Raw genomic sequence first — 17,028 nt, 5'->3', positions numbered from 1 at the left:
TATTGACATAGTGGGTTCAGGGCATCAGTATGTACTTGGTTTAAAAGGAAAAGGTTTTCCAGGTATTTTGTATTGATGGCTAAATCATCATGCATGTATAATTATGAGATTATATATATTAATTTTTAAGTGTGTTTAAAAATAGGGGCGTGACAGCACACATTCAATATTTCATTCACACAATCGTTCTCTGCTGATTACTGCTCACTTGTGATCAAGATTCCAAAATGGCTACACACACAACGCTTCTTCTTCGATCCTTGTATCCATGCATATATATTTGATATTCCAACCTAGAGAAGTTAAGAGAGGTAAATAATTAGTAAACAGGGCCACCTAATTAAGAGCAAATATGAGAATCTTTGCTGGATAAGATCAGTGTTTTAAAAAGCGCGCCTGAGGCATGAAAGGCTTAATTTCATAGTTACACAGCCTCAGTTTTGATGGGAAGGTTTAAAGGCTTAAAAAGCGTATGAGCATGGCGGTTAAAGCGCACGCAAAAGGCGCAAAACGCGTGATGAAGGCATACGCCCAGAGAAGAAGAAGAAGAAGAAAAAGGAAAAAAGAAAAGAAAAAAGAAGCAAACTGATGACTTCTAATAATACACGATTGAGAGACTTGATTTTGGCGTCCAAGAAGAAACGCTGCACAGCGGCTTGGACGCCAAAATCAAGCTTCTTGGACGCCAAAATCAAGTCTCTCAATCGTGTATTGTTAGAAGTCATTAGTTTTCACACGTTAATTTCAAAGCGGAGCTCCGCTCTGAATAATATATATATATATATATATATATATATATATATATATATATATATATTATACCTAAGGCTTACACCTTTCTCTTTGAGGCTAACGCCTTGGTAAGGCTCTCTAAAAAACGCCTTGGGTTACACCTCAGCATTTTAAAACATTGGATAAGATATTCAAATACTATCATAGCATGGATAGCATGATCAATTTGATTAGTTTCATTATATTTTTTCTTCTGAGCCTGCCCCTATTCGATCCATTTGTAGTGGAAAACAGAGTATTTAGCATTATCCACACGTATGGTACAGAAGTGTCTGGCTACCCATCCTTTTTCTAATGTCTAAACCCATATATATGTCCCTGATCAACCCATAAATACTCATAATCTACTTTGATAAAGCTGTATCAATCTAAGCGCGAGCGATTGTATTCAATTTCAGTAAATTGCTCTTTGCTAACATCCTGATCCATCTCTTTTGCTCACCTGGTGATATCAAAATATGGTAACCCATAATTATATATAGATAAACCTCTGTGTGTGTGTGTACATATTGTTAATTTGTTTTTATTCTCTGTACATACCTAAGTAGAGTTGGAGGTTATTGATTCCATGTGCGTGCATGCATGTCTTAGAGTTTTTAGAAATCGGAAAAGAAACCCTTATCAATTGGGCCTTTTGGAAGAGTAACCATTCATTAATTAAAGGAAAGGTTACAACCATCGGAATCAGCTTTCACGGCATTTAGGATGATGGAGTTCACTCAACAGTGAGGCTATTGGTAATACACGCAGATGTTAAGGGCATTCGTTGGATTCATACTGAATATGATTAATGGGAGCTCAGTTTGGTCAGACAAGCATGGTGCAGATTTTCCCATCCTCGTCAGTCCCAAACATACAATTAAGGTTAGTCCACACCTTCCATCAAGCCATGGTACTTAATCCTGAAAGTTAAGTTTTTGTTTATCACTGCAGGTCGAGCTTGATTATCATGACGAATATTTGACTCTGCAGGTCGAGCTTGATTATCATGACGAATATTTGACTTCAGTTCATGGATATTATATCAGACTTTGGATCATGCCGACCTATATCACAAAACTTATTTTCATGAGCAATAGAAGAAGTTATGGACCATTTGGATTTGATGGTGTACTTGTAAAACCATAGTTACATGCTCACAACATATGCACAACAATCATAAAAGGATTAAGGCTTACCTTCAGCAATAACAGACATGGATTCCATCTTATGCAACTGCTTAACTCGATCACTGAATGTGGTCTTCTGTTACTTACCAACTTGCTTCTCAATGGACAGAACAATATGCAATAGTCGTGGTAGTAATCAGGGACCAATTCATCTGTATATATATGAGACTTAAACCTCAAGAAGCTTCCTATTAAAGCATTCCTTGTCGGTTTAGGTTTCACTGTTAGATTCCTAATGTATCACAACTTGTAGCCTTTCTTGTAGACTAAGCAATGGATTACTATCCTTAATGAATTGATACACTGCTTCATTAAGTCACTAGTATTGATTCACTGTTTGTATCCATGTTAAACTAGGATTGATATTAAGCTAATCATCAATTACTTTATGATGATATGTGTTATGTCCATATTTGATCTTACAATCTCCCCCTTGGACTCACACATATCATGCTCGATGATTTGCACCAGAAAACATCAAAACCTACTTAACTTACTGAAGTGCGCGCCAGATAACAAACTCAAATCGAAAATCCATTCCAACATGGTCAGATCACAGTTACTTATGCAGAGCAAGAAACAGTATACATTTTAACAAAAATGCAGAGTTTCAAAACCACTAACATAAGCTTCTGCAATCCACATATGTTCAACCAGAAGTGATACAATATATGTTAATGTGTATCAACAAGTAAACATATATTAGGTCCTACTTTATGTTTTTAAAACCAGAAACTCAAGCAAATTTACTGAACACTGATGGCTTAAAAAATATTGCTTGAACCTTAACATCATGCTTCACATGATTTAAGCCATCTGATAGCAAGTATGATATTCAAAACAAGATGATAATTTCCAAAATAAAACAATAAAGCTGCAAAAAAATCATAACTGGAAATACCTCAAAAGTTTATTGATAATAATAAAATCTGTCATTACAAACAAGTTGTGATAAATAAAGTCAAAAGATCACAACTAAAAATACAAGAACTCAAAAACCTTAGAAATTTAAATTGCTCCAACTGGATTAACTCTCTACTGAACCTAAGCATCTAGATCAGCTAAAACTCCAATGCTGGCTGTATGTTTCTGGAATGCTGCTACTGACAAGGCCTTGGTGAAGGGGTCTGCTAGCTGTGAATTCGTGTCAATGCTCAAAACAGCTATCTCACCATGCTTAACCCTTTCTCTAACACTGTAATACTTTAAATCAATGTGTTTAGAATTATTTGATCTTTTACTATTCTTGCTAAAGAAAACAGCTGCTTCATTATCACAATAAATCACAAGTGTGCCTGCCACAATGTGACTTAACACTTTGGTCTGCATCAAGAAATTCCTGATCCAAAGTCCTTCACACACAGTTTCATATACTGCAATAAATTCAGCTTGCATGGTGGAGGTTGAAACTAGTGTTTGCTTCATGGTTTTCCAAGCAACTGCACCTCCTGCTAGCATGTACACATATCCACAAGTTGACTTCTTGGAGTCTGGATAGTTCCCTGCGAAATCAGAATCTGAAAATCCAACGAGTTTCAAATCCTCCACTTGCCTATAAACTAGCATGTGACTTTTAGTTTTCTGCAGGTACCTCAACACTTTCTTCCCAGCTACCCAATGTTCATGGCCTGGATTAGATTGAAATCTCGATAAAATCCCTACTGCAAAAGACAAGTCTGGCCTAGTGCAGACTTGTGCATACATGAGACTTCCTACAAGTCTAGCATAAGGCTTTGACTCCATAATTTCTTTCTCAACATCACTATTAGGACTCTGCTTCTTGGTTAACTTATCACCTTTGGACATGGGAACTTCTCCAGCTGCACACTTTTCCATACCAAATCTCTTCAAAACTTTGGTAATATAATTCTGTTGAGACAAACCAAGTAGTCTATGTGCTCTATCTCTTTTAATCTCAATGCCTAGTACATAGGATGCTTCTCCTAAGTCTTTCATGTCAAAATTCTTTGACAGAAAACTCTTGGTGTCTTTAAGCAGTTTAAAATTACTGCTAGCCAAAAGTATATCATCGACATAGAGTACTAGGAAAATAAAATTGTTCCCAATTGTCTTCAAGTAAACAGACTCATCAACAAGATTCTCTGTAAATCCAAAAGTAGAAATCACAGAATCAAATTTCTTGTACCACTGTCTAGAAGCTTGTTTAAGGCCATAAATTGATTTTCTTAACCTGCATACTAAGTTTTCACTTCCAGCTTGCACAAAACCTTCTGGCTGCTTCATATAAATCACTTCATCTAGTTCACCATTCAAGAAGGCTGTTTTAACATCCATTTGGTGCAGCTCCATATCAAAATGAGCCACTAAAGCCATGATTATCCTAAACGAGTCTTTTGTAGAAACTGGAGAAAAAGTCTCAGTAAAATCAATGCCCTCCTTCTGTGTAAAACCCTTGGCAACTAATCTTGCTTTATGTCTCTCTACATTGCCATTTGCATCTCTTTTGGTTTTGAAAACCCATTTACAACCTATAGGTTTCTGATTAGGGTCAGGTTCAACTAATTCCCAAACTGCATTTTGGCTCATGGAATCAATTTCTGCTTCCATTGCTAGCTGCCATTGGTGAGATTCATTACTTTCAATAGCCTGGTTAAAAGTAGTCGGATCATTGTCCTCTGCACAGTCCATTTCAATTTCTGCTTCTTGCAGATAAACAATGTAGTCACTATCTTCCCCCCCATAAGTTGGTTTTCTTGCTCTCTGTGATCTTCTAGGCTGAGGGTTGACAGGGACTTGATCATTTACAGGGTCAGTTACTTGACCAGTGACAGTTACTTGGTTAGTTACTTGACCAGTGACATGGTCAGTTACTTGTCCAGCGACTGTTACTTGGTCAGTGACTTGACCAGTGACAGGTACTTGACTAGTTACATGGTCAGTTACATGACCAGGTACAGTTACTTGGTCAGTGACATAACCAGTTACATGACCGGTTACTTGATCAGGGACAGTTACGTGGTCAGTTACTCGACCAGTGACTCGACATCTTGTTCTAAAGGCAATACAACACTTATATTCTCATCCGACACAATTTCCTCAAAATCTGAGGTTAAATCCTCAAGGTTTGTATTGTGAACTTTTTCACTTAGAAACTTTACTTGATGTGTTTCAAAAATTCTAGGTGAATGATGAGCAGAATATAATTTATAGCCTTTAGATTTATCTGGATAACCTATAAAATAGCAACTAACTGTCTTAGGATCAAGTTTATTCAAGCTTGGATTATAAATCCTAGCTTCTGCATGACATCCCCAAACATGGCAGTGATGAAGACTAGGTTTTCTGCCACACCAAAGCTCAAAAGCAGTATTTTCTATGGCTTTGCTAGGTGTTCTGTTGCAAATATAATTTGCAGTTTTTAAAGCCTCACCCCACAGAAATTTAGGCAAACCTGTTGTACACATCATACATCTAACCATGTTCAAAAGAGTCCTATTCTTTCTCTCTGCAACACCATTCTGTTGTGGGTTATAGGGTGTTGTATATTGAGCTTTAATTCCATTGTCTTGCAAAAACAAGGCAAATGGACCCTTTTGTTGGCCGGATTCAGTGTACTTGCCATAGAACTCACCCCCTCTATCTGATCTTACTGTTTTGATTTTCTTTTCTAGTTGATTTTCTACCTCAGACTTAAAGATTTGAAAAGCTTTCAATGCTTGTGCCTTTTCTGAAAGTAGATAAACATAACTGTATCTAGAAAAATCATCAATGAATGTGATAAAATACACATTCCCACAGATAGTTTGATGCCTAAATGGTCCACATATATCAGTGTGTATGAGTTCTAATAAATTTTGGCTTCTATATGCAGTCTTCTTTCTAGTATTAGTTATTTTTCCCTTAAAGCATTCAACACAATCTGTTAGATCAGAAAAATCAAGTTCATTTAGGATGTTGTTTTTCACCAAAATTTTCAGTCTCTCTTTTGAAACATGGCCGAGTCTTCTATGCCATAAAAATGCAGACTTTTCATTTAGTTTGGTTCTTTTAACACCTGTTAAAGTGCTAGTACTGTTGGTGTTATTTTCAACAAGTAAAATTTCTTGTTGAGCCATTGAACAATTTAACTGTAAATAATCATTCATAATAACACCAGAACCAATTTGAACAGAATTTTTAGAAATAAGAATTCCATTACTATCCATAACAAGTCTACAACCAGATTTTACTAAAAGAGAAACTGAAACCAAATTCCTTCTCATGGAAGGTACATAAAAAACATTGTCCAGAACTAATAATTTTCCTAATCCTAAATCGAGCTTTAAGGTTCCAATAGCCTTGACTGCCACTCTCATGCCGTTGCCTACACACAGGTTCACTTCATCACTTTTTGGGATTCTCCTCCTTATGAATCCCTGCAAAGAATTAGTAATATGAATAGGTGAGCCTGAATCTATCCACCAAGACTGTGGTTCAACATTTATAAGATTAATTTCTAAGGAAAAAACTGTATTAGAAAAAATCTTACCCTTTTTGGCTAACCAATTCTTATAGCCAGTGCAGTCCTTTTTCATGTGTCCTACTCTTTTGCAAAAGTAGCACTTGAACCTGAATGGCCTGTTTTCCTTGGCCACTGCAGCTGTTGAACTCTTAGTTATGGCTTTGGTAGGCTTGAGCTTGTTCTGGGGCTTTTTCCTTTTAGGCTTCTCAATGAGGTTAATGGTTGTAGCAGGTTCCTTTTCTTCCTTGATCCTAGATTCCTCATCCACACAGATGGATATAAGTTCATCTAGAGTCCAGTTTCCCTTTTGAGAGTTGTAACTGGTCCTAAGATGACTAAAACTGTTAGGCAAGGAATGTAGTGCATAATGCACTACTTGCTCATCCCTAACCCCCATTAAGAGTTCCCTGAGTCTGCCATTTATATTGATCATCTTCATAATATGCTCTCTAACTCCCCCTGAACCCATGTACTTCAAATCATGAAACTCCTTAGTCAGCCTAGCTGCTTCTGCTTTTTCACTTTCTTTAAACTTAGCACCTATGAGTTCCAGAAAATCTGATGCTAGCTCAGGCTCTTCTATACTTCCCCTGACAGTCTTAGACATAGATGTTCTGATGAGGTTCTTAGCCATTCTATTGGATCTATGCCACTTCTTGTAAAGGTCAGTATCTTTCTTGGTGCTCTTTTCATTTAACTCTTCAGGCTTATTCTCAGTAAAGCAGTAGTCTATGTTCTCATGCATTCCCATATAATTTTCCACAGAGTCTAGCCAAGCTCTATAGTTGGTTCCAGTTAACATCAAGACACTGTTCAAGTTCATGTAAGAGTTACCTAAGGAGCAAAACAAAAATTCGAGTGAGTTCTCAGTTTGTAAAGAAAATATGTTTAAGTTTTCTGTGTTTTATTTAGCTTTAAGTAACCAAAACAAGAACATACAGAAAACCTAAACAACCATACTTGCATTCATGTCAGTCCATAACAAAAACAATATTAAGCATCACTTTTGAGCAGAAACTTAATATCCTGGAGTTCTTTATCAATATGCCATGTTCAATGAAAACAAGTTATCCAAAGAAATTTATCCACATCTTTAGACAGAAGAAAAATTTCTAAGTATCCGTATTTATTTTCATCAAGCATGCATACTGCTGTTTTGTATTCTAAAACCATACTTAACCACTTCTTTGGAAGATAAAACTGAAGCATAGTTTTAAAACACAAAACACAATTTCAGTTTTGTTACTCGATCAGGTACAGTTACTTGGTCAGTTGCTTGGTCAGTTACTTGACCAGTTACACGTACCTGATCAATGTTTTCTGCCAACATCAATGAAGGATGCTTTGTGCATCATAATCACTTATGCCAACAGAAAACCACAAAACATATGAGCTCTTTTACTTTACATTCTATCCAGATTCATCCTTGTAAGAAAATTAAGCTCTTGTATCTGTCAACTTTAACGTGTAAACAAAATCTGGGAGATTTCTGTTCTTCATACAATTTTACACAATCACAGATACAATACCATATCATCAATCAATTCAACATGCATATTCAAGCATAACCAAAATTGATTCGATTCCAAGAAACCACAGAACAATCAAGAAATTGTAAATTTCATCCGGTCACCATCTACTCTAGCCTAACGCACGCCGGGAATGCAACTAGGGTTCTTGGGCACAATCAAAACTTAATTATCATGCTATGAATCGAAAACAATTTTCACAGAAAAACCTGTTTTTGCTTTTTCCCCAATTTGCTGCTAAAAAATCATAGCGGAAGCGTGAATTTTATAATTAACCAGATGCAGCAGTCGACTTAAGTAACTTACCTTGATCAGGTACCTGACCAGTTACTTGGTCAGTTACCTGGTCAGTTACTTACTTGGTCAGGTACCTGACCAGTTACATGACCAGTGACTTGGTCAGTAACCTGATCAATTACTTGACCCGTAAAGCAAAAAACCCTTAAAAAAAAAAAAAAATTATGTTTGTTTTGCAAAACCCTAAAACGATTTTTCATATTTGTGAGCCTATGCTCTGATACCAATTGTAAAACCATAGTTACATGCTCACAACATATGCACAACAATCATAAAAGGATTAAGGCTTACCTTCAGCAATAACAGACATGGATTCCATCTTATGCAACTGCTTAACTCGATCACTGAATGTGGTCTTCTGTTACTTACCAACTTGCTTCTCAATGGACAGAACAATATGCAATAGTCGTGGTAGTAATCAGGGACCAATTCATCTGTATATATATGAGACTTAAACCTCAAGAAGCTTCCCATTAAAGCATTCCTTGTCGGTTTAGGTTTCACTGTTAGATTCCTAATGTATCACAACTTGTAGCCTTTCTTGTAGACTAAGCAATGGATTACTATCCTTAATGAATTGATACACTGCTTCATTAAGTCACTAGTATTGATTCACTGTTTGTATCCATGTTAAACTAGGATTGATATTAAGCTAATCATCAATTACTTTATGATGATATGTGTTATGTCCATATTTGATCTTACAGTACTTGCGAAGTATTTTTCAATGGAAGTGAGTGGGAGTAAGATTGTCGATTTTCATGGTAGGGCTGAAACTGGTGGTTACTTCATGCAATAGGAGCTCACCTAAAGCCACGCATCATTAGAATGAAAGCTACCCATAAAAAAACCTCTAGTTCTAGCACAAAAAAAAAAAAAAAAGTCTAAGCAAGAGATATCTTACGAGTTTTCTGATAATCAAGTTAACGAAAACGAAAGCAACCACAAGGGAAATTGGTACTCTAAAAATAGCGCACAATTTAAGTCTCATGAAGATGTAGTCGTAATATAGAATAAGTAGAGGTCGTTCGTGCAAGGACTAGAAGGGATGCAAGAGTTCATTTTAACAAAACAAGAAAATAAACAAAGGAAAATGCAAAGAGAAAAAAGGGTTTTAGGGTTTTCGAAATAGAAAATAAAGAAGAAGAAATTGATTTAGAGTTGTGAACAATGAGATGAGGGCAGCTAGGGACATGCTTTCTACCACCGGTTACATGCAAATCAGACTAAGTGAATCTGAAGTTATTTACCAAATACTGAATGATAATGGTCAAGTAGAAACAGTGAAACGCATGCATTAATCCTTAGTGCTTTCCTTAAGTCGTTAATACCCTAATTAAGTGAAGCACACCTAATAAAAACCATTCTAAACATGCAATAAACATATACGAAACGCAAGTTGTCTACGGCACATCAAGATCATTAAGCATAAGTGAAAGTGTGACCACTAATTAGACTCATGCAAGTATGGAAACGTCATCTATTCAAAGCCTAAGTTGATTGATTTTACTATTGTCTATAGCAGTTGCTACTTGTAAATTAAGATGCAAAACTGTTAGGTGAGATGCTCTCTTAATTCTAGCTACAATTACATGCATATACTCTATGATGCCTCCTTAAAACATATGCAAATAAAATTTATCTATCAATCAAGCAATCAACCATTCACAAAAGATAGTAAATCAATTAAGATGTAAGTCTGACTTTCATATAACCGGGTCTTCAAAACAACCCTAACTACAATAGAGTTAGTTTGACATGCTAATTAAACAAAACAAATTTAATGAAAGGGAGGAAGAAGTCGTAGCAATGGCTATGCGAGAGAGGTAGGGCGTAGAGAAAGCCCATCTTCCACCAACCCTTCTTGAATTGGGTTTCCTTTGAATATTCTGATTTGTGTACATATGCAAGACCAATGGAAGCATTCCACCTCATCTAATTATCCATCATCTGCGCCACATGTGCATAATAAGTTAGTGTGTGAAGCACAAACTCGTTCTTGAACTTTCCGGTATGATTTGGGTCTCGAAACATAAATTTTCTTCAAAAATCAAATTCACACGCAGCTTGACCTTCCTGTACTGAATTGGCCATAACTTTTTCTAGAAATATGATATCCACGAAACTAAAGAACTCTAGAAACTAGACATCCGAGGCTTTCCATCAATATAAAGATCATTATCTGGTTCGTTCATTCTAAGCTGCTCTCAGTGCTCTGTCGAAGTTGACTTATCTGCACTAGGTAGATTTGCCAATTTTGCTTTTCATGCTTCTTTTCTCTTTTATTTTCTCCTTTGCTCCATAAAAACACCTAAAATAAAAAAAACATACCTAAATACTATAGAATAAAGAGAAAAGCATAGCATAATATAGGGAAATAAATATTATAAACGTCACATGATATCAGAAATTTTGTTGCTGATAGCCAGTGTAATCATCTACGTACATATTAACTTTCATAAATAACTAGGATATCAAGGTCATCAAAAAAATAAAAATAAAAATAGAAACTAGGACATTGTTCAAGTAAATCCAGAATATGTGTCTGGCCCAAACTCGAGGTTACTTGCTCTAGTTAAAATAGGGTTTATATTAGAGATATTCTCGGAGAATCTTAGGAGATATCCAATCAATGTACGATTATGTTTCCATGTACAACTCTATCTCTATGCTTGTAATCCTCTATATAAAGAGACCCCTATTATCAATGAAAGCACAATTCAGTTTTCCTTAAACACGTTATCAGCACGATGTCCTAACCCTAAAACCTAATAGCCAAAACCCTAAATCAGAATACAAAACCTTGAAAACCATTCGGCCCCCGCCGCACACCTTGAAGACCTCCACCCCAGGAGTCTAGAACCGGCGGCAGAACAACCAAAACCGACCTAAAACCTACTGAACCGGCCACCAGAATCTCCAAACCATCCGCAACAAATATTCCACCGGTTCACCAACTTCCAGACCTCCAATTGCTACCAAATTTAATCACCAGTAGCTCCTCAATCCCAGAATCCGGGAACTGGAAATTTTTTTCCCTGAACCGGCCTAAAAGTATGTGAACCGACCACCTGACTGCTGCTGAACCTTGAACCGGCAGAGAGAAGAAAAGAAAAAAAAAGGAGGCAGCCCAGAAGAAGTCAGTGGCCCAGAGAGAAGAAACAAGAGGCGGCCCAAGCCCGTGAACAGCCCAGAAGCAGGCCCACTGCCACGTCAGCAGACCGGTCAGCAAGTATTGCCACGTCAGCAGATCTGCCACATCAGCAACCCGGTCAACGACTTCCGGCCACTTTCCGGCGACTTTTTCCGGCCACTTCCGGCGACTTTTTCCTGCCACTTTTCCGGCGACCTATTTCAAGGTATTTTTTTATTAAAAGTTCTCGTTTTTGAAGTTTTTATTTCTTTTTCTCGAGGACTTGCAAACTCCCTTCTTCTACCCCCCTTTCTTCATCATAGGGGAGACCTAATTAAGTCGAACTGTGGGGGTTTGTGCTCACTCCAAGCTTGGAGCTTGTTGAGATATCCAAACTTAGAGTTTGTAGAGAATTTATGATCGACCACTTACGTCATTGTTTCGATCTAATCCAATATCTCTTGGAATTGAATTTCTTGAAAGCGATTACGCTCAGAAATTCCTAATTTCTTGCAAGTGATTACGCTCAGAATTTTTTTTTTTCGTGGTAGCCTTTTTCTCTCCGAAACTAACCCTAATTTATTGTTCTCTTTCAGGATGAGTAACCTGAACAAATTGGACTTTGCTCCATTGGAAACAACTAGCTCTGGATATCACAGGTGGGTTCGTGATGTCCGCCAGCATCTCAAGGCCGATGGAATCCTGGATACGATTCTCGAGCCTAGCCAGGATGTGCTAACTGTTGAGCAAGCTCAAGATTTGGAAGCAAATAGAGCAGCGTTAGAGGCAAATAAGGCGAAAGCCATCATCCTAATAACTCGTCATATGGATGATTCGCTCCAGTACGAGTGTATGAATGAAGAAGACCCCAGAAGGCTGTGGGTCTCACTCGAAGAAAGATTTGGCAACGTCCATGACTCCCTCCTTCCTGACCTAGAAGTGAGATGGCATAGCCTCCGCTTTTGTGATTTCAAGTCAGTTCTTGACTACAACTCGGAAGCACTTCGCATTAAATCCTTAATGGAATTCTGTGGTAAAGAGATCACAAATGCGATGTTGATTGAGAAGACTCTCCCTACCTTCCCCTTTCTGCATTGATGGTTGCTAAGAACTATCGAATCGAAGTTACTGCAAGACGGATCACAAGGTTTCATGAGCTCATTGGAGATATGAATGTTGCTGAAAAGCATAACAACATCCTTGTGAAGAACTATAATTCGAGATCCCTGGAAACAGAGCATATTCCGGAATCCAATTATAGTCGCGCTCCTAAGAGAGGGCGCCAAGAGCGAAACCCTAATGTTAGGGATACTTCTGGACGTTCTGATCCATATAATTGCTCTACTTGGGAAGGTAACCACAAAAATAGGCGAAGACAGAACCAAAGAGGTAAACGTGGAAAGAGAGAGAGAGGAAACGCCTTTGGCCATGTTGGTGGTGCCACCAACACTAAGAGTCATCTAAATGACGCTTTCAAAGCACCTCAATCACTGGAGTCTGAGCAAAGAGATGTATGTTCTCGATGTGGAGTATCCGGTCATTGGGCATACATTTGTAGAGCTCGTGAAGAAATTGTCACCGCCTACAAAGCATATTGTAAAGCAAGAGAAGCTCACGATGTGGAACAAGAAGATCAAGAAGATGATCTAGAGTGAAGGGTTAAAGACTACAAATCTGGTTGGGATCAATAGATCGCCAACTCTGTTTAAGTCTTTATTTTTCCAAGAGATGTAATAGGCAATTGCCATATACTTTGTAGTAAATGCCATTGGTTTAGTTTTTCTTCACATAGGCTCATCCAAAATGAGTATGATGTCTAGGAAGGTTTTGAGATAAGTGGTACTTAAGCGAGCTTTGCTCCACCAATATCTCTCTACTCACCTGGTCATATTTATTTTGGAGTTACCGAAAGAAGTCAAACAACTACCTTTGTTTTGCATTAGCTAGCATTTGGATTAGATTCTCCTAATGGTTAAGAGACAATGTTGTACTCTGTTGGCTTATGAATAAAATTTCGAGTTCTTTTCATTTTGACTCCATTTTGATTCTGAGCATATTATTTTGTGACTACGATGGCCAGGCCATCAATGTTAATTCAAGGACATGGAATAGCCCTAGTTCCCCCTGTCAAATGGCACCTTGATTATTGTCACAGAAACTCTCTATACTCCTAGGGCAAATCGCACCTATGAATAGCCAACGGATTCCATGCGAAAACGCATGTAAAGAACGAAAATGAGTTCCTTTGCAATACCTCTAATGATTGCGAACAAATATGCATCTTAGAGAAGTTTATGTGTCTCTCTAGTGGACTCTATGTCACTATTCGAGCTATTAAATCCAATAAAGTCATGAGAAAAGATCTTTTTCGATTTAGACACATATTGGCTTTGTCACGACAGGATAGGTCATCCTGGTCCTGATATGATGATCCGTCTACTAAAGACTTCGCACAGACATCCATTCTCTCGAGCGAAATGAAGTATGAATCAAAAGTTGATTCTTGGACTAAGTGTGACCGCTACCACTGCCTCTAGCACCACCACCGTCCACCACCAGCCTAGGGCTGGCACATTCCCTATCCATGACGCCATGGATGGCGTCCATCATGGTTATGGCGCCCTAGGTGATGCTGCAATCACCAACTTTGCTTCAAATAGTGTTTCAGACGCTCAGGCCCAACCACAATCCTCATTGGTTGCTTTTAAAGCCTCTCGCTCATTTTGCAAAGCCTGTTCCCTAGGGAAATTAGGACTGAGACCATCCTATGCAAAGGATATGAAAATACTCATTCTGTTCTTACATAGAATCCATGGGGATTCTATGGACTGATTCAACCAACTTGCGGACGTTTAAATATCTCATGATGTTGGTTGACACGCAAACACACTGGTCACGTGTTGTGCCATTGTCCACTTGTAATGCTGCTTATGCTACACTCCTAGCACATCATTTGACAACGGGTGCACTCCCTGAATCATCCTATTCAGTTAATTGGATTTGACTATACTAGAGAGTTTGCATCGAAGACTTTCGATGGATATTGCAATGGGACTGATGTTGGACATCATATTCTCATGAACACACCCAAATTGTCTCACAGAAATGACTACGATGGTAGTCAGGACATTGGTAATGTGCACCAATCTCCTTATATTCGCTTGGGGTGATGCAATATCACATGTAGCTATGCTAATTCTTCTACGACCGCCACTCAATCTACCTCTACGTTACATCTAGTGACTGGGTACAAGTATCGTACTTACGCATATTTGAGTGTGCCATTTATGTGCTAATTGCGCCACCACAGCGCTTTATGATGGGTCTTTACAGACAAATGGGCAACTACGTTGGATTTGAGACTCTAACAATTGTCCGCCACTTAATGCCCTTGCAAGGCGATCTCCTTACCGCTAGATTTACGGGTTGTCACTTTGATGAGACAGTCTTCCCGTCGTTAGGCGGAGATAAGAACACAGATGTTCAGCAGGAACGACAGGAATTGTCGTGGCCTGTCCCCACTGTGTCTCATCTCGATCCCCGTTAAAGTGACGAGATCACACAAATATGCTGCAAACATACCTGCAAGGATGGACGTCCCTACGAGAGGACGTAGCGCCACCCTACATGGAGCTAGGCATGGCGCCAAAGCCAAAGAGAGTGGCACTTTGGCGTTATAGGCCATGGCCCCAGCTAGGATGCGTGGGAGGCTCGTGGGTTCGAAGGATACTTCGGCACATTCCAATCCTTTGATCATCAAGACTCAAAATCCGTCTCATGAGAATTTTCCGGATTATGGTTATCATTGGGGGACACCTCAACGTTAGAACCTATTCCTGAGAATATAGAGCACTATGAAAATTACACTAGTGTACATGAGACTTAGGATAGAAACTCCATCATAATTGATGATGTAGTTGTGCATTTCGTTGCGCATGAGTTTGTTGAGTCCGATAATATCAAACCATGCTCCGTTGATGAATGAATGCCAAAGTAGAGAAATTTGGCATAGATGGAAAGATGCGATCCAGGTTAAGTTGAATTCTCTAACGAAGAGGAAGGTTTTTTGAGCCAGTGATGCCAACACCTCCAAACATAAAACCTATTGACTAATGGGTCTTCGTTAGAAAGCATGATGAGAAAAAGAGATGGAAATCTCGCCTTATGGCGCAAGGCTTCTCACAAAACGTCCTGGAATCGATTACGATGAGATATATTCTCTCGTAATGGATGTCATTGCACTCCACTACCCTGTCAGTTTGGTAGTTTCCAAATAACTGATCATGCAGCTTACGAATGTGGTCACTACGTATCTCTATGGGGATCTATATACGAAATATACATGAAGGTTCATGGTGAACTTCATTTACCCAAGTCAAGTGGCTCTAGACCACGGAGCGCGTTTGCAATAAGATTGAAACGCTCACTAAAGTGACTACTTGATTAGGAAGGGATATGCCCGCGCGTTTTCCATAACAAGTTTCGGATTCTATCGCGGTTCATGTTGGACATGATCTTCATTAGAATCCCTTAAAGAGTTAAGGGAAACCGCTGAACACTTGAAATCCGAGTTTGAGATGAAGGATTTTGGGTGAACACGATTATGTCTCGGTTTGGAACTTGAGCATCATGTTGATAGATGCTTAGGTATTTTGACAAAGTCAAACCTTCAAGCACCCCCATGATCGTCCGTAGTCTTGATCCTGAAAAGGATCCTTTTTGTCTGAAGGATGATGACGAAGATGTGCTAGAGGCAGAAGTGCCTTACTTGAGTACAATAGGCGCATTATTGTACTTAGCTCAATGCAAAAGACCTGACATCTCATTTGCCATGAACTTGTTAGCTAAGGTATAGCTTTGCGCCAACGCATTAGATTGGTGTAAAAGATATCTTTCAGTACTTGAGATGTACGATTGATATGAGCTTGTTCTATCCTTATAGAGAGATGATGGATTCGGACCCATCACACACCAGGAACGCCGCCAACACTGGCCTGCGTCCACTATCCCCATCCCAAAACGACTTGTGTTTTGGAAGGTTTTGCTGGTATTGGGTATCTCTCTGACCCACACAAAGGTAATTCCCAAACTGGTTAAGTGTTCACCATGGATAAAGACCGTGATATCTTGGAGGTCTACAGAAATAGACCCTAGTCGCTATATCTTCAAACAATGCAGAGATTATTGCTCTTCACAAAGTGGTTCGTGAATGTATATGGATTGGATCCATAATTACGCAAGTTCGAACAATTGTGGTTTGAAGTCTACCACAGATAAGCCTACGAGCATATAGGATAATGCTGCTTGTTTTGAAGCAAGGCTACATCAAAAGCGACCACACCAAGTATAATCAGCAACAACAGACTCCTCAAGATTAAAGTGGACTAGGTTCAATTTGAGGACAGTGCGGCAGGCTTGCTCACTAAGTCATTGCCTAAATTCCACTTTCGGGAAACATGTTGGTAGCATCATTTGCGGAAGTTATCCGAACTCCCATGACCGTAGTCATTAGGGGGAGATGCAGACATTAGGGGGAGATGTCTACATGTACATGGTCTTGAAACATGAAGGGTGTGTTGTGCTCTTTTTCCCATTCGACTGAGGTTATTTTTGTCCCATTGAGTTTTTGTTACTCGGTAAGGTTTT

This window comes from Rosa rugosa, chromosome 7 (assembly GCF_958449725.1).
Source record: "Rosa rugosa chromosome 7, drRosRugo1.1, whole genome shotgun sequence".
Lineage (NCBI taxonomy): Eukaryota > Viridiplantae > Streptophyta > Magnoliopsida > Rosales > Rosaceae > Rosa > Rosa rugosa.
This window is presented reverse-complemented; position numbering follows the sequence as displayed.